This window comes from Natator depressus, chromosome 1, assembly GCF_965152275.1.
Source record: "Natator depressus isolate rNatDep1 chromosome 1, rNatDep2.hap1, whole genome shotgun sequence".
NCBI lineage: Eukaryota > Metazoa > Chordata > Testudines > Cheloniidae > Natator > Natator depressus.
The window spans coordinates 74,558,013-74,577,126 of NC_134234.1; the positions used below are offsets into that span (position 1 = coordinate 74,558,013).

General features: G+C 40.9%; 1 long non-coding RNA gene across 1 annotated transcript in view; it reads right to left on the reverse strand.

Annotated features, from left to right (window-relative positions):
- The window catches only part of LOC141982228 (uncharacterized), a 173,533-nt gene extending 159,399 nt beyond the window's left edge, over positions 1 to 14,134 (reverse strand). The window contains exon 1 of the long non-coding RNA XR_012637990.1: positions 14,059 to 14,134. This is a non-coding gene — a long non-coding RNA (uncharacterized LOC141982228). The remainder of the gene's footprint in view (positions 1 to 14,058) is intronic.
- Between the last annotated feature and the right edge of the window lie 4,980 nt (positions 14,135 to 19,114).

The following is a 19,114-nucleotide window of genomic DNA, read 5'->3' on the forward strand; positions in this document are numbered from 1 at the left end:
AAGTTAGGAAGTTAAATCCTAATGAGGAAAATAGAAGGAAGCATAAACTCAGGCAAATGAAGTGTAAAAAATATAATTAGGAAGGCCAAAAAAGAATCTGAAGAACAGCTAGCCAAAACTCAAAATTAATACCAATTTTTTTAAGTATATCAGAAGCAGGAAGCCTGCTAAACAACCAGTGGGGCCACTAGATGATCAAGATGCTAAAGGAGCACTCAAGAAAAACTAAATGAATTATTTGTATCAGTCTTCACAGTTGAGGATGTGAGGGAGATTCCCAAACCTGAGCCATTCTTTTTAGGTGACAAATCTGAGGAACTGTCCCAGATTGAGGTGTCATTAGAGGAAGTTTTGGAACAAATTGATAAACTAACAGTAATAAGTCACCAGGACCACATGGTATTCACCCAGTAGTTCTGAAGGAACTCAAATGTGAAACTGCAGGACTACTAACTGTCATCTGCAACCTATCATTTAAATCAGCTTCTGTACCAAATGACTGGAGGATAGCTAATGTGATGCCAATTTTTAAAAAAAGGACTCCAGAGGTGACCCTGGCAATTACTGGCTGGTAAGCCTGACTTCAGTACCGGGCAAATTGGTTGAAACTATAGTAAAGAACAAAATTGTCAGACACATGGATGAATATAATTTGTTGGGGAATAGTCAACATGGTTTTTATAAAGGGAAATCATGCCTCACCAATCTACTAGAATTCTTTGAGGGGGCTCAATAAGCATGTGAACAAGGGGGATCCAGTGGATATAGTGTATTTAGATTTTAAGAAAGCCTCTGACAAGGTCCCTCACCAAAGGTGATTAAGTAAATAAGCAATCATGGGATAAGAGGGAAGGTTCTCTCATGGATTGGTAACTGGTTAAATATGGGAAAAAAGGGGTAGGAATAAATGGTCAGTTTTCAGAATGGAGAGAGGTAAATAGTGGTTCCCACAGGAGTCTGTACTGGGTGCAGTCCTATCCAACATACTCATAAATGATCTGGAAAAAGGGGTAAACAGTGAGGTGGCAAAATTTGCAGATGATACAAAATTACTCAAGATAGTTAAGTCCCAGGCAGACTGAGAAGAGCTTCAAAAGGATCTCTCAGAACTGGGTGACTGGGCAAAAAAATTGGCAGATGAAATTCAATGTTGATAAATGCAAAGTAATGCACATTGGAAAATATAATCCCAACTATACATACAAAATGATGGGATCTAAGTTAGCTGTGACCACTCAAGAAGGAGATCTTGGAGTCATTGTGGATAGTTCTCTGGAAACATCCACTCAATGTTCAGCGGCAGCTAAAAAAAGCAAACAGAATGTTGGGAATCATTAAGAAAGGGATAGATAATAAGACAGAAAATATCATATTGCCTCTATTGAAATCCATGGTATGCACACATTCTGAATACTGTGTGCAGATGTGTTGCCCCATCTCAAAAAAGATATATTGGACTTGGAAAAGGTTCAGAAAAGGGCACAAAAATGATTAGAGGTATGGAACAACTGCTGTATGAGGAGAGATTAATAAGATTGGGACTTTTCAGTTTGGAAAAGAGATGACTAAGGGGGGATATGACTGAGGTCTATAAAATCATGAGTGATGTGGAGAAAGTAAATAATGAAGTGTTATTTACTCCTTCTCATAACACAAGAACTAGGGGCCACCAAATGAAATTAATAGGCAGCAGGTTTAAAAGAAACAAAAGGAAGTATTTTTTCACACAATGCACAGTCAACCTGTGGAACTCCTTGCCACAGGATGTTGTGAACACCAAGACGATAACAGGGTTAAAATACCTAGATAAATTCATGGAGGATAGGTCCATCAATGACTATTAATCAGGATGAGCAGGGATGGTGTCCATTTCCTCTGTTTGCCAGAACCTTGGAATGGGTGACACAGAATGGATCACCTGATAATTACCTGTTCTGCCATTCCCTCTGGGACACCTGGGGATTGGCCATTGTTGGAAGACTGGATACTGGGCTAGATGGACCTTTGATCTGAAACACTATGCCTGTTCTTATGTTCTTATTGTTTTAGGTTCCTGAATGGCAGAGTTCTGTTCTGAAGCTAGTACTTTCATGAGCAAATTTAAAATTAGTTTCTTACAAAACTAGCATTTGCATGTGAAACTCGATCACATGAATGCTCATAGAGCACAAAAAGTGGCAGGAACACATGAATTCATTAAAAAACAACTCGCAGCAGTAGCATCAAACATTCTAGTGCTGATATCCATGTTCCAAGCCTAGGATTAACAAACTGATTAAAAAGAAAAGAATAGCAACTATATTGTGATGGGCTGGATTAGATTTACATTTACTGTAGAAGAAATTTATGGATGAATTAAGGCAATTAGTTGTCAATCATTTCTGGGAATAGTTGTAAATAAAGGTTAGAGAAAGAAGTGCTTGTATGCCCTTTATTTTTTTAAAGTAACATAACACAGAGAAGGTCTTGGTGCTGAAGCTACAAAGCATTTATAGAGTGGTGCTGTACAAATCCTTTTGTTGTTTGTTTCTCTTTTCCCCCTGACAGTAACATGAAGCACTAAGGCCTGCAGTATTAACCTAAGGATCCCTGTAGGGAAGTGAAAAGGACAGAGAATCTGAGATTCAGAAATATGGAACAATTTGATGTGCAAACATATAATTTAAAGAGGTGTTTTGTTCCCCCCCTAAACTGTGAAATTTGAAAAGGTCCATCTTATTTGTGCAACTTACTTTCTTTAAGAAATAAACAGTTTTCCCATTATGCCAGAGAATTTTCTTTCTTTGCTATCTAATTTCAGATCCATCTACACTACAGATTATTTCTGTAATTTACTGAAACTACACTAGAAAACATTTAGAAGCAGAGATGATGCAGAAATTCAGATACCTGTGTATATGGGTGCCCATGCATTCAGAGGGAATTCATCACAGTTCATCAGTGTAAGCTATTCCATAACTTTTGCTATTCTCATTACTGGTTCTCAGAGTAGTCATACCACATCTTGATGGTGACATCATTTCTTGAATTACTGTCTCTTGAGTATAGTTTGAACTTTTTCAACACCTTCCATCTGAGGATCTCAAAGCATTTTACAAACATTAATAAATGAAGCCTTATATCATTCATGCAGAGGCAGGTAAGAATTATTATCTCAGTCTTACAGATAAGTAATGAAACAAAAAAAAAGTTAAGTGACTACCCAAGGGCACACAGCATGTCTGTTGCAGAGTTGAGAATAAATCCAGATCTCCTGACTACTATTTCTGTATTTTAAACGCACAAGTAAGTTGAACTGAAACTCAGATATATTGTCTGTACATGCATGCTTTATTTAAATTGTTATTATTGATATGCATCAACTGTTTTACTTTATTACAAAAGGCAGTTCCTTTGTTATCTCAATGCTTCCTAGTACCATGCTTAGCCCTAGTCTACCCTGGGGGGGATCAATCTAAGTTACGCAACTTCAGCTATGTGAATAACGTAGCTGAAGTCAACATACTTAGATCGATTTACCGTGGTGTCTTCACCACAGTGAGTCGACTGCTGCCACTCTCCCATCGACTGCGCCTGTGCCTCTCGGGGTGGTGGAGTACAGGAGTCGATGGGAGAGTGCTTGGGGGGTCGATATATCGCATCTAGAGTAGACACGATAAATCAATCCCCACTGGATCGATCGCTGCCCGCCGATATGGTGGGTAGTGTAGACATAACTCAGTATTCACATCACAGCAGAGTCACCAACATCCCTTCTTAGAGCATCTAATGAGCTCAGTGGAGTTCATCCTCCAAACTATTTCAGTCTAGCCTTACTTAGTTTGAAAGAGCCAGCAGGCTCACAGAACAAGATGGGCAGTGAGAGGTATAACTAATAGGTAAAGCTGGATAGGAATTTTTCAACAAAACATTTTTTTTTCTCAGAACATTTTCAGTTTCAACTATGCGCTCTCAGGTCCAGAAAATAATGTCTGGTTCAGAGAGAGAGAGACAGATCCACCCAGAATAATCTGGAAGTTATTGCATTCACCTGGGATGTGAGAGATCCAAGTAGAGCAGAATCAGGCAGAGCAAAGACTTGAACCTGGGTCCGTGTCCTAACCACAAGCATATTAACTATTCTAGAGGGGGAATGATGGTTGTCTCTCTCTCTGTTTTTTGGTAACACATTTCAAAAGGTGTTCATTTCTTCCTGATGCAGATCAAAACCAACTGCCAAAACCTCAATTTTTCTTGAAACAGAATTCTGGTTTTCCAGTCAGCCCTACAGCTAAGAGGAGAAGCAGCACTCATTGGGCATTATACGGTTGCAAGCCCCAATATCTTCCAAGCGTGGAATTGTGTTCATAGTCTGTTGTCTATGTGATGGGTTCGGTCACAGAGACCCTCTTCGGACTGTCACCTGATATTGTGAGACTACCTCTGAGCCAGTTTTCTCTGCCAGTTTGGGCCTCCAGAACCCTGTCTTGTTGAGCCAGATAAGCTACTCTGCTGCAACACAGACCCAGGGTTTGACCCACACCCCCAAATCTGCAGACTTAACTGAAAATGGCTTAGCAAGTGCTCCTGTCTCTAGCACCCAGATACCCAGCTCCCAATGGGATCCAAACCCCAAATAAATCCGTTTTACTCTGTATAAAGCTTATACAGGGTAAATTCATAAATTGATCACCCTCTATAACACTGATTGAGAGAACTGCACAGCTGTTTGCTCCCCCAGGTATTAATTACTTACTCTGGGTTAATTAATAAGCAGAAGTGATTTTATTAAGTATAAAAAGTAGGATTTAAGTGGTTCCAAGTAATAACAGACAGAACAAAGAAAGTTACCAAGCAAAATAAAACAAAACATGCAAGTCTAAGCCTAATATATTAAGAAACTGATTATAGATGAAATCTCACCTCCAAAGATGTTCCAATAAGCTTGTTTCACAGACTGGACCCCCCCAAGTCTGGGTCCAGCAATCACTCACACCCCGTAGTTACTGTCCTTTGTTCCAGTTTCTTTCAGGCATCTCTTGGGGGGTGGAGACGCCATCTCTTGAGCCAGCTGAAGCCAAAATGTAGGGGCTTCCAGGGCCTTTTATATTTTCTCTCTTGTGAGTGGAAACCTCTTTGTTCTTCTGTGCAAAATCACAGCAACAAGATGGAGTTTGTAGCCACCTGGGCAAGTCACATGTCCATGAATGATTCCACCTTTTCAGGCTGACGCCATTGTTTACATGTTAGTTTGAACATTCCCAGGAAAGCTCAGATCTGGATTGGCATCTCCCAAAGTCCATTGTGAGTTAAGTGTTTCTTGATTGGGTACTTACTGAGAATCGTCCTTTCTCAAGAAGCTAACCAAATGCTTCACTGAGGCTACTTAGAATCAAACACATTGAGATACAAATACATAGCCAATATTCATAACTTTAAATACAAAAATGATACATGTATACAGACAGCATAATCATAACCATCAAATTACAACCTTTCTATAGACATCTAACTTGACCTCCTTTGTACAAGATTTGGTGGAACTATAGGACCTTGGTTGCAACAATGATCTATACGGTTGCAGTTCATGTCAATAATGTCACAGTCAACACATATATTATGCTGATTATTTGGCTGGATAGGATCCCATAAATGCTTCTAGAACTCAACCACCATACTACTTTCCTGCAGCAACTTGTGTATATATATTACTTTAAAGGAGTTTTAAAGGGCCATTCAGATAAATCATTCATAAATGATCATTCATAAATGATCTGGAGGATGGTGTGGATTGCACTCTCAGCAAATTTGCGGATGATACTAAACTGGGAGGAGTGGCAGATACGCTGGAGGGGAGGGATAGGATACAGAAGGACCTAGGCAAATTGGAGGATTGGGCCAAAAGAAATCTGATGAGGTTCAATAAGGATAAGTGCAGGGTCCTACACTTAGGATGGAAGAATCCAATGCACCGCTACAGACTAGGGACTGAATGGCTAGGCAGCAGTTCTGCGGAAAAGGACCTAGGGGTGACAGTGGACGAGAAGCTGGATATGAGTCAGCAGTGTGCCCTTGTTGCCAAGAAGGCCAATGGCATTTTGGGATGTATAAGTAGGGGCATAGCGAGCAGATTGAGGGACAATTAGAGTTCATGTCAATAATGACAGAGATTTTATTTCTTAGACAGAAACAATTAGAGGGAGCATCAACAAACATCCCTCAGTAATAGTTGCTGTCTTTAAAAAAGTGATAATGTATTTTCCTAGTTTTTGCGGGGATGCATTTCTTAGGGAATGTCTTCACTGCAGCGTTAGCCTGGGCTCTTAGATGTCCCTAACCCCCTTCCCATCCACACAATACCTGAGTTTAATGCTATTTTCAGTCTGAACTAGCTGGCAAAACTAGTGCTATCAGCTTTCACTGAGGGTGGTAACTCATCCACTTTGCAGTGAAGCAGGTTATTCAAATGCTGATAGTTGTCTTCCAATCTCTTCCCACAGTCCCCCCATCCCCCACCCCATGTGCCCAGAAAAATAAACACATTCTCCCACAATTCACTGGGAAAGTATCCTAGGGTATGACTGAAGCATGTGTAGCTAAAACAAAGCTAGTCTCAGGCCTAGTCTACACTTCAAACTTAGGTCAATGGAAGGTGCCTTATGTTGACCTAATAATGTATGCATCTACACTACCAGGTCCCTTCCGCTGACTTAATTCATCGACTTAATTACTCCACCTCTGCAAGAAGTGTAGTGCTTAAATTAATGTTGGTGAGTCGACAGAGAGGCAGTGTAGACCATCACTGTGTAAGTTGACTGATTGGCCTCCAGGAGGTGTCCCACAATGATCTGCTGTGACTGTTCTTGTGATCGTTTTCAACTCTGCTGTACAGCAGCCAGGTACACAGGAAACAGCTCCTCCCCTCTTAAAGCTCCGGGAACTTTTGAATTCCTATTTCCTGTTTGACCATTGTAGAGAGCTCAGCAGCCTAGCTGATCCTGGTGACGCAACACACCAAACACGCTCCAGCCTGAAGTACACAGGGGGTGGTGGAACTCATTGATCTGTGGGAAAATAGTCTGTGCAAGCACAGCTCCGTTCCAGCCATAGAAATGTTGACATTTATGAAAAGATCACATGAGGTATGGTGGAGAAGGACTACATCAGGGACATGCAGCAGGGCCATGTGAAAATCAAAGAACTTCAGCAGACATACCAGAAGACAAGGGAGGCAAACAGTTTTTCTGGTTCTGCACCACAGCCATGCCACTTCTACAATGAGCTGCATGCAAGTCTTGGTGGTGACCTACCACTATATCCAAAGTAACATGGATACCTCAGAAGAGTCTGAGTCCCAGGCCACCTCAAGTAAAAACAAGGAGGACACTGTGGACAAGGAAGATGAGGAGGAGAATGGGAGATAGGCTAGGGGGGGTCCAGTCTTCCCAAGAGCCAGGACCTATTTTTAACCCCAGAGCAGTCCTGTCAGTTGCAGGATAGCATCATGGCTGAGTGTGATGCTAGAGAAGGCAAGTATGCAATTGCAATCAAACTGTAGGGGTTACATGCACTTATATTATATGTTTAATATGAAGAAAAAGTTGAGGTGCAGTGGGTATCTGCTTCCCAGTGTCCACTCCAGCAATGCAGAGGGTCCTCCCCCCTTCAGAAAAGACTGTTTATGTGCACAGAGATGGCCCAGGAATCCTCCATGGAGCTCTCCAGGAAAATTTCATGGAGGTACTTTGCAATCCTTTGCAGGTTTCTGAGGAGGACTGTCTTATTTCTTCTACCATGGTAGAACACCTTCCTACATCACTCCAGTATTAATTCTGCTGGCATCATTGTGGTACACAGCATAGCAGCATAAGGACCAGCTTTGTACCCAGACACTTGCAGCATCTGCTGCCTTGCCACCTCTGTTACCCTCAAGAGACTGATATCACATAGGGTCACTTACGGGAGATGGTGGAAGTTTTCATTACAAGTGCTTGTACTGCAAACAATAGAGCATGTGATCCTCCACCCTGGTAATTTCCGAGTCCCTCAACCACAGTTTCCCTAACATGCCTGTGGTTTGGGTGGCAGGTATTAGCATTGACCTCAGAATCTGCAAGCCCAGGGTGACTGCTATCAGCAGCATTAAATGAGGGCAGGGTTCCTGTGTTCTCTCTTGGCCGCAACACCCTGCCCCGTCCCCAGAGGAAAAAGAACACAATTTGGGAGGCTTAATGCTGGTCCCTGGTCTCCAAGCACCATCTATGTTGCTAAGGGAAGGGGGTGTGACATGTTCAGCAAGATAATGAACACCTGTGGGACAGCTGAGATGGAGCTAATAGCCTGGAGGATTTCATTGTCTGAAAAACTGGACATGGACATGGAAAGCGGGGAGAACATCCCAGGAGCATGAGGGTGCCATGCAGGATAAAATGCTGCGGATTATGAAGGACCATTCAGACATGTTGAGGCATCTGGCTGAGTTTCAAGAAAAGCAGCTTGAGGCTAGACTCCCTCTGCAGCCACTGCAGAACTGCCTGCAGGCATCACCGCATTCCCAGTCTCCTTCCCCCAAACATTCCCGGAGACAGAGGTTGAGGGGTGGGGGGGCATTCAGAATCCTTTCCACTCAACACCAGAGGAGGGTACCAAGAACAAAAGGTGGTCATTCAAAGACTTTGGATGGTCAAGACTACAGCGCTTTCACAGACGAGCTGACCTGGGTTCTCCCCTCCCAATTTTATCACACCGTTTGCCCAAGGTTAAATGATGTTATTGGTCTTTAAGTTTCTTTATGTGTATGCAATAAAAGTAAACGTTCTGAGAATTAAATGTTCTTTATTTATTGCAATCATCAGGATGGCGGGGGGGTTAGGGGAAATTGATGCAGCAGAGAAGATGGTATGGGAAGGAACAACGCAGATAAGCGGCTCACATTACTGTGGCTCATTCCTGAAAGGGGTTTTCAAAGCCTCCCAGAGATGCAGAGATCCTTGCTGGGCTCTTCTTATTGCCTTGGTATCTGGCTGCTCAAAATTACCTGCCAGCCTATCCTCCCCCATGCCCCACCCCTGTGGAAATTTCTCTCCCAATGGAGTACAGAGCGGGCAGCGATAACAATGGGGTTCACTGAGGTCTAACCTAGTAAGCAAATAAATGCACCAGCAACCCATTAAAGATCCAAAAGCACATTCTACCACCATTCAGCACTTGCTCAGCCTATTGGTGAACTGCTTCTTGCTGCTGTCCAAGTGGCCGGTGTGATACAGAAGGATTTTGAGCTGCTCTATTTTGTTTCCAAGCGCAGCACTGAAAAACACTGCTTTGCCACCCTGAACTGAAAATAGGGGAAAAACCAAAATAAAATTAATTAAACCGGTAAGAAGTACAGTGGCAGCAGTAAACCATCACAGTAAGATGCGTAAGTGAACAAATAAATAATATTAAAGAAATAAGGTGACGGTTTGTAGTTTTACAAGTCTGGTAATTTTAAGTGTGCGATCAACGTTGGCACACTGCCAAGGACAGTGAAATGGTATTTTTAAACAATTCAGCCACTTACTCGTCTGTTGCTAGGGAGGGCGTCGATTCATGTTAGGAAAAGGTCACTCCAAAACTTGAAGGGAGGGATCAGTCAAGCATGGTGCAGATTTTCAATCAGGTCCAGCTATGATTGACAGATGAGTTCAGCAGCTGTGATTGGGTCATAAGAACAGACCAACAGGGAAGTCTTGAAGATGATTTGTGGATGGGTATGCTAATGATAATTATTGAGGAAACAACCAATCAGAATAGGCCAAAACCTCTGTATAAGGCAGAGAGCTGACAGGCTTAAGTCAGTCAAAATAAGAGAAGGTGGAGAAGCAGGAGAGAAAGAAGGAAGATCAGAAGAGAGCTGAAATCACTAAAGAGGGGGAAGAGCTGTGACAGCTAAAAAGTGAGAGGGCAAAAGGACCATAGACAGATCAGGGGGAAAGAAAACTGCAGAGAAGTAAGCATGACGACAACAGGATAAGGAACCAATAAACCGTATAAGTGTGTATGCCTGAGATAATAAAGTTGAATGTTTGTGTATGTATGTTTGGTACTATGTATACAGTTTTCATATTTTAAATAAGAACTTGCTGTCAGAATTCCACATGTGAGTGATCTCCTCATGTAGAATATAACCACTTAAACGCTATTTCCAACTGCATAATATGCAGTATTGGGTACATTGATATGCATACCTGTGCAAATGGGATTTGTGTTTTGTTAGTAAGAGAACCAAAAAGGTGCCACCATGGCTAAACAACAAAATAAAATAAGCAGTGAGAGACAAAAAGGCATCCTTTAAGTTAAATCCTAGTGAGCATAAGCTCTGTAAAAATATAATTAGGAAGAATTTGAAGAACAGCTAGCCAAAGACTCAAAAAGTAATAGCAATTTTTTTTAAAGTACATCAGTAAATAAAAAGAAAAGGAGTACTTATGGCACCTTAGAGACTAACAAAAGGTGCCACAAGTACTCCTTTTCTTTTTGCGAATACAGACTAACATGGCTGCTATTCTGAAACCTATCAGTAAATAAGGAAGCGTTATTTACTCCTTCTCATAACACAAGAACTAGGGGCCACCAAATGCAATTAACAGGCAGTAGGTTTAAAAGAAACAAAGTATTTTTTCACACAATGCACAGTCAACGTGTAGAACTCCTTGCCAGAGGATGCTGTGAAGGCCAAGACAATTACAGCGTTCAACAAAGGATACAACGTTCATGAAGGATAGGTCCATCAATGGCTATTAGCCAGGATGGACAGGGATGATATCCCTAGCCTGTTTGTCAGAAGCTGGGAATGGGTGACGGGGGATGGATCACTTGGTGATTACCTATTCTGTTCATTCCCTCTGAGGCACCTGGCATTGTCCACTGTTAGAAGAGAGGATACTGGGCTAGATGGACCTTTGGTCTGACCTAGTATGGCCATTCTTATGTTCTTATGTTTCTTGGTACATACTTTTTAAGTTTTATTGAATCAGGGAATATAGGTATATTGAATGCAGATTATTTTGTTTTTTTGAAGAATTACTGCCTGAATTCTTCAGTTGGAAGGTCTGTATCCATGTCCTCCCAAAGGTCAACAGAGTTAGTCTATCCTGAGGAAGTTTTCCAAGGGTCAGAGGGAAACCCTTAGTAAAACCCAGGCAATTCTTCTTGGGTAGGCCACCCCCTTTCACCTACCAAAACAGACAAATTGACAAGTGGGTTCTTTACATAGGCAGGCCATTGTGAGGGTGCCTGGAGTCTGACTTTGGGGGTAACAGGAGTATGGCTTCCTGAGCCATTGGAGCAAGGGGTATGCTGGTCTCCCAGGATCACTATTAGCATTTTAATGTCATCAATGGTTATTTTGCAATCTGGAAAGAAAGTTGCTAATTGCAACTTTCTGAACAGACCTTTATTCCTAAAGATGCATGCACCTTTCCTAACCATGTTAGTGAAATGCCCCCTGTGATCCACCAGCACTTGCAACACCATTGCAAAGTATCTCTTTTGGTTTATGTACTCTTTGGCGAGGTGGTCTGGTGCTAAGATAGGGATATGCATGTCATCTGTCATCTCACTGCAGTTAGGGAACCCCATCGAGGCAAAGCCGTTCACTATGTTTTGCACATTCCCCAGAGTCATACCCTTGTTAGTTGAAGTCAATTAATGGCCCTGAAAACTTGGATCACAACAGCTCCCACAGTGGATTTATCAACTCCAAATTGATTCCGCCCTGACCGATAGCAGTCTGGCATTGCAAGTTTCCACAGAGCCATCGGGACTCACTTCTCCACTGTCAGAGTAGGTTTCATTTTCGTGTTGCTGCACTTCAGGGCTGGGGAAAGCTTTGCACAAAGTTCCTGGAAAGTGGTCTTCCGCATTCGAAAGCTCTAGAGTTGCTGCTTGTCATCCCGTAACATCATAACAATGCGATCCCACCAGTCAGTGCTTGCTTCCCAGGACCAAAAACAGCACTCCACTATGTTCAGCTGCTGCGCAATGGCCAGCAGCAGCTGGGGATTGTTTGGTTCTATGGTTTGCAGCAGGGCTGCTTGAAGGAGATTTCAATGTTCTGCATGGAAATACTGCAGGATAAGGTGGGATGCCTTTGTAGTGCCCAGCTGAATGGGGGCTATGCTTCTCGGGCTATGGCGTACACACAGCTAAGCCAGGCTTTCAAAAACAGGCATGAAAAGACTATAGGTTGTTTGCTGTTGAAATCAGAGTAGACAGGGAGGAAACTGCATCATGGGAGGTTGAAGCCATGTTCCCATTACACCCTGCAACAATGTTTTGGTCCCATGAGGCATTGCAAACCCTTCCCAAAGCTCTCTGTGGCTAGTTGCACTCTGCATCGATACAAGTTCTGCTAGTGAGACAATGAGCATGATGTGGACATGCCCAGCCAGCTCAATTACTGGGGTGGCTACATATTGACCTAAATTAAGTTGTCTTAACTTTGTAGTGTAGGTATGCCTGAGCAACGATAGCAGTGAAGTCCTGGCAGAACAGGACTAACTCATGCAGCTGCAGCTTCACTCAAGATAGCTTTGATCTACACATGCTGCTATCTCACCTCCCAGTTGCAGTGTAGATATACCAGTAGAGTGGCTCAGTTTACTGCAGAACCATGGGCTGTACCCCCAGAATTCCTAGTGACACACAAAGCTAAGTGCAGTACCAGTGAGGACACAGTAACTCAGGTATGGTTTGCAGTATAGTTGCAATTTGGGAGGAGGGATAGCTCAGTGGTTTGAGCACTGGCCTGCTAAACCCAGGGTTGCAAGTTCAATCCTTGAGGGGGCCATTTAAGGATCTGGGGCAAAAATTGGGGATTGGTCCTGCTTTGAGCAGGGGGTTGGACTAGACAACCTCCTGAGGTCCCTTCCAACCCTGATATTCTATGATTCTATGCTCATATCCATGATAGGCTAACCACCCAGACTAACTCTGTGGCCAGGTCTATACTATAGATCTATATTGATATAAGTACATCACTCAGAGGTGTGAAAAGTCCACACCCCTGAACAATATAGGTATATTGACCTAAACCCTCATGTAGACAGCTCTGTATCAATGGGAGAGCTTCACCCGATGACATAGTTACCACCTTTCGGGAGATGAATTAACTACGCAGACACAAAAAACTCTCTGATCAGTGTAGGGGCATCTTCACTAACGCACTACAGCCGTGTAGCTGGACCGGTGACCTGTACCGCTAAGGCACTTTACATGAAGACAAGCCCTGTAATAAAGTCTTTAGAGGCTTTTCAAACCCTTGACATTTATTGCATATTAAATAGAATGCTACTAGGAAAAAATAACCGCAAACCTCATTTTAATTTACCTAAAGAAATAAATGAAATCAGTATTGCGAGGCTTTTTTCTACAGGGGATTATAAAACAAGGGGTCTCAGTTCAAGAGAATTATTCTCACTCATAAGTTTAACCATCTGCATCGGTATTTGTTGAACTCAGGCCCAAGTAATGTTCTTCAAACTGTCTCACTTATTGTAAAACAGCCTCCTCATACTGCATTTATCTTTATTGTTAGGTACATTAAAATGAGGTTTGCCATATCCTCCCCTCTCCCCGTATCATCCTTAATGGAGTTATTCACATACATAAAATCAAACATGTGTAAAGTGTTTCCAGGATCATGGTCTTGGCTGTCTCCTCTACCAAGTCATAAGTATCCAACCCTTAATACATTTTGACTTTATTTGTTGAATAAACTATTCAGTGAGTCATGACAAATATATTTAAATACATTATTTGAGGAAAACAAGAGTGTTTTTGATCACTTATTTGATCAGCTCTAATTTCATAATTATGCCCTATAACTATAAAGACTAGCTAAGCAGTATATTTAAAGTCTAGTTTATAAAACTTCACATCCTATTAACAACATAGTGCCTGTTTAGCAAATATGGCTACAGGAGCCATTCATTTAGATATTTCTCAAAAGCTTGCACCAGCTATAAATCCTATTCTTTCCTGTCATAGAAAAAAATGTAAAACTAATAAGATGTGTACTATACTTTACTGCTCACTCACCTGCTTCTTGTTGCATCCCATCTCCACTCTGTCTACAACTCCATCATTTGTATTGAAGTTCTTCGCATTTGTCTGTCAAATGCCTAGCACATTTCTGACATAATACAAATGATTAATAAAAATATTATAGATCCTGCTACTACTACCAATTGCAATATTTGTCCACAAACTGATGACACAGTTCCCATTAGGTTTCCTTTAGTGATGTTTCACCCGGAAGTTTTATTCAAGTGACTGAAGAAACCAGAAAGAAAAATGTTCCTGTTTTGAAAAGCACTACTTAAATAGTTGCTTGTCTCTTCAAAAACTCATCTGTTTTAGCTGCAGGTTGAGGGCACAGCCTCCTCCCAGTCACCTAGCAACGTCATTTCTGGGAACTGAATGTGGCTCAAATAGTCTGTTCATGGATATTTGCTAATAAAAATGAGGAATTGACTTTTCTCTCTTTCTTTGTCAATGTAAGTATGACTTAAGGAGTAGAAATGGATTCACTGGGGAAGTGTTGGCGATATACATTTGATGGTAGGGAATTATCAAAAATATGACCAAGCACCCACTGATATGTTAGCCTCTGAATGCTCAACCAGAATTGCATATAACAAAATTAATAGAAAACTGAGGTAAAGGCAAAACAAAGATTGTAGTAAGATAAAATTAGGTCTGATTTGTGTTTTGAGATGGTCGTTTTCTACCATCATGCTACCTTTATGTTCTGTGAGTCTCCGTGAGCAGGTTATTAACTTTCAAGGATGTAGCTTTACAGGACTCTCCCAGGGAAGTCATTGCTTTTTGTTATTTGTCAAATTTGGCAAAATGTTTGTAATAAAAATTGTAAAAATGTGCTTCTTTTCAACTTCACCAAAACTTCTGTGAAATTTTAGATCTTTTGTTTTTAAGTGAGCACTCCTTGGTGTCCTGGTTTTATTAAACAGATTGTGATATTAAGCAATGTGAAGGGCTGTACAAACACAAAGTATTATAAAGGCCAATCAGTGGCAGAATGGGATGAGCATGTAGGACAACTTGACTTCCAACCCTGTGTCTATTCTGATAGAACATACAGCTTTGGGGAAATTTCTTCCTCCTTCAGCTTTTTCAGAATTCCCAAATATGATTTTTTGTGTGAAAAAAATTTGACTTTTCACATGCTTCACCTGGAAAATTGGAAACAGTTTTCAGCTCCCAGAAGTAAAATAGAATCTACATTTTTGGCATAGGATTCAAAGACAAAATAAAATCACATTTTTGCAAAAGAATTTTCTCCAGTAATGCTCAATAACAGCTAATTGTTTCTTTGTACAAGCAGGTCTTCTAAAAGCTATTCTTCCCAGGATCAGATTTAGCATAATTGTGAACAGGAAAGATAAAAGATGTTGTCCAAGAGTCAGTTGCGGATATTGATTTCTCAGAGTTGAGAAAGTTTATTTTCTTAGTCTACATTTTTAACCATGCAGCAAACTATTTGGCTCAAATTATCCTAAAGAACATTAATCTATTCCTTGTTTGTGGCCAAATTTTCAAAATATGACCTTTTTTTGGACTCACACGGGAGTTGGTGCCTTATGATTTGAGCTCACAAAGCAGAGAATTTGCACACACAAACCACACTTGTCCATGTAACTGGAGGGCAAATGGAGTTTCTTTTGCTGGTACAAATTTCAGTGTACCAAAAAAATTATCTTCACAAAATTGTGCACTCATAAATGAAAGCCAGGTTAAGAGTCCTTTGAAAATAAGTTCCTTACAAATAGCAAGGGGGGAAAAGTCACTGATTTCCTTCTCCAAACAACACTAACTGTCAGTTATTGTACATGTTACAGACAGTTTCTCCACTTTTCAATTAACTTCACTATATAATTTTCAATTAACTGCACCATATAATTTTATGTTTTCTGTCTAGTTGTATGGTTTATATGTACAACTATGTGAAACAATCACATGTAGTGCTGATTTGACGTTGCAGCATGGAAAAAAATGAAAAAAAAAGTGCCTCCTATTTGGAGACTTCATTTTCATCGAAAGCTCAAGTTGGTTTACTTAGGAAGGTCCCGGATATTGTCAAGAAATGTTGACGTACATTTAAGGGGACATTAAGTGGGTTTAAGTGTACTCAGAACTCGTGTAACAAAAAAGCACTGTCAGTTTCTTTGCTTAAAATTTATGGGCTCAATCCTACACAATATGAAGCCTTTTGAGCCATAACACCTCAGTTAAAAGCTGAGGAACCTTCACTCTTCATTTGATGGCCAAAAAAAACTGCATCATGGGAGCAATATGCCTAATTCAGGCTATGCTTAATCCTCAAGAGTATTGCTTTCTCCACCTGCAGAAATCATTACAGCAGTTGGAGACAGGGTGATTGAAATGCTTGGGACAAGAAACTTTTTAAATACCTTGGAGTGAGGGTTTGGTTTCCTCCAGTCACTAGACTGCAATTGTGTCATCCAGGAGTCATCAGAGAAGGGCAACTAAAATGATTAGGGGGGTTGGAACGGGTCCTGTATGAGGAGAGATTAAAGAGACTAGAATGTTTCAGCTTGGGAAAGAGGAGACTAAGGGGGGATATGATAGAGGTATATAAAATCATGAGTGGTGTGGAGAAAGTGAGTAAGGAAAAGTTATTTACTTGTTCCCATAATATAAGAACTAGGGGTCACCAAATGAAATTAATGGGTAGCAGGTTTAAAACAAATAAAAGGAAGTTCTTCACTCAGCGCACAGTCAACCTGTGGAACTCCTTGCCTGAGGAGGTTGTGAAGGCTAGGACTGTAACAGGATTTAAAAGAGAACTGGATAAATCCATGGAGGTTAAGTCCATTAATGGGTATTAGCCAGGATGGGAAAGGAATGGTGTTCCTAGCCTCTGTTTGTCAGAGGGTGGAGATGGATGGCAGGAGAGAGATCACTTGATCATTACCTGTTAGGTTCACTCATTCTGGGGCACCTGGCATTGGCCACTGTCGGCAGACAGGATACTGGGCTGGATGGACCTTTGGTCTGACCTAGTATCGCCATTCTTATGTTCTTATGAGTCTCCCCAATAAATGAGAGTCCCTCCCAAGGACTTCCCCTCCCTGATAGCTAAGATTATTTTAAAAGAGGGCTAAAACGACAGCCTAATAACAATGGATCTATTTCACTATATCCTGTTAGCAACAAAGAGCTTAACAAATTGGGCTACAACCTCTTAAAATCCCAGAGAGGGATGCCAGACGCTAGTATTATTGTGCCAGACACGAGCCTTTAATTACCCACGGATATTTTAGTAATACCTACATGTTCCTAGACAAACTGAGCACTTCAGTAACTTCCCATCACAATTAACTTTAAAGGAGTTCTAAAAAATCTGTTCACATAATAGAAATCCCAGAAGAATATCCCAGCGAGAGTAATTAGCAATGTCCAGCATATTTGCAAATCTGTTAGCAAGTGTCAGAATAAAGAGGGAATCAGATGCTACTGCTGCTACACAGACAGCCTTTCAGGTACAACACTGAGTAAAAATCTCTCTCATACAAACCCCATCAAGAAAACTGCATTCATTTTGGTGAGAGAAAATGGAATAGAACATTCTTCTATCAACTTTTCTTTTTCCTTTGGAAGAAAAATGTTCACAGCCCTGTTAAGTTCTCACATTCCCCTAAAAATAGCAGGAGATCTTTGGAAAAAATACATTTCAGGAGCGAGTAATGCACGTATTAAAATATTCCTGCACACTTGAAAATCAGATAGTAGCATTTATTGACAGCAATACCAAAATATTTTTAGGATGCATGGGACAATTCCACTTTTTGATGCATTAATAACATAAAAGATGGAGAAAGCAACCATAGATGGTGATGATAAAATCTATCTATAAACATTGGTAGCATATATTTTGTGCTGATGAAATGTCACTGGTACATTAGCAGAGGAAGACAAGTGTATATATTGTTAGTCCAAGGCACTGGTCAGAAGCAAAGATTAGGAGAAAATCTACCATGGTGCCTACAGAATATAGCAGATGAGATCATGAGGTTGAAGAAACTTAAACCAGTAAGATAGATACACGCATGTAGCTGAATCACATCTAAAATGCTGGAATAAAGAGTAATGGAAGCAAAGTTATATTCTGGGCTCTTGACTTGAAAATAATAGAATCTTTCCAGCATTCCACAGACTGTAGATTAAATTTTATGTTTACCAGAAATGTATCATGACATTTCTATCACCTCAGTGTTTTTATTGTTCAGCATTTGTGCATTACCCTACAAAGATTTATTCTCCACCAACTGTTGTTCCACAGAGTAATTGTTCCACAATCCATTTCATTTCCTTCATTAGCTTTTCCCCTTGTTTCTCTCCTTTACCCTCAGTCTCCATCACTAACTTTTCTTTTTTTAATTTTCTTTCCACCTTTGAACACTGTATCCAAAATTTGTCTTCTAACTGTTTTAAGAACAAAATCCCTAGCTATTCAAATTCCCCCTTTCAATAAAAACTCTAGTGGCAAAGAGTGTAACTATCTCAGCATGTTATTAGGTAGTGCTAAAAAAAATGCTGCAGTGCTAAATGGAGTCATTAAAATGCCTAGTGGCAAGGAGTGCTTAAAGAAGCTGACATTTCTTATTTACTACTCATGCAGCTTTGTTTGGACTGTTGTACTTTTGTGGGAAAGAGCTAAGACAAATCTTCTCATTTTCCCTATTTCCCCGTTTTTATTCCCTCTCCCCTCCCCCAACTCGTTGCTTCTGTCTGAAAAAGCCTGGACTTCCCTCTCCATGGAACCAATCAAATCCACTGCTTGGTTGACGTGGGGGCCTGATTCATCGCCCATGGAAGGTAATAAGAGTCTTAACATGGACTTCAATGGGCTGTGGATCAGCCACTTAAAGGAAGGAGTGGTTTGCTACTGAGGCTGTGTCTACACTACAAAGTTCAGTCGATGCAAGTTATGTGGGCATACAGCCACCAAAATGTGTATTCTAGTTTGGATGGCTGCACACTGGATTAAATGTGTCAGCATTGCATGTACTCATCAGATGGCTTCAATGTAAAATGCAGCTCACCAGGGGTA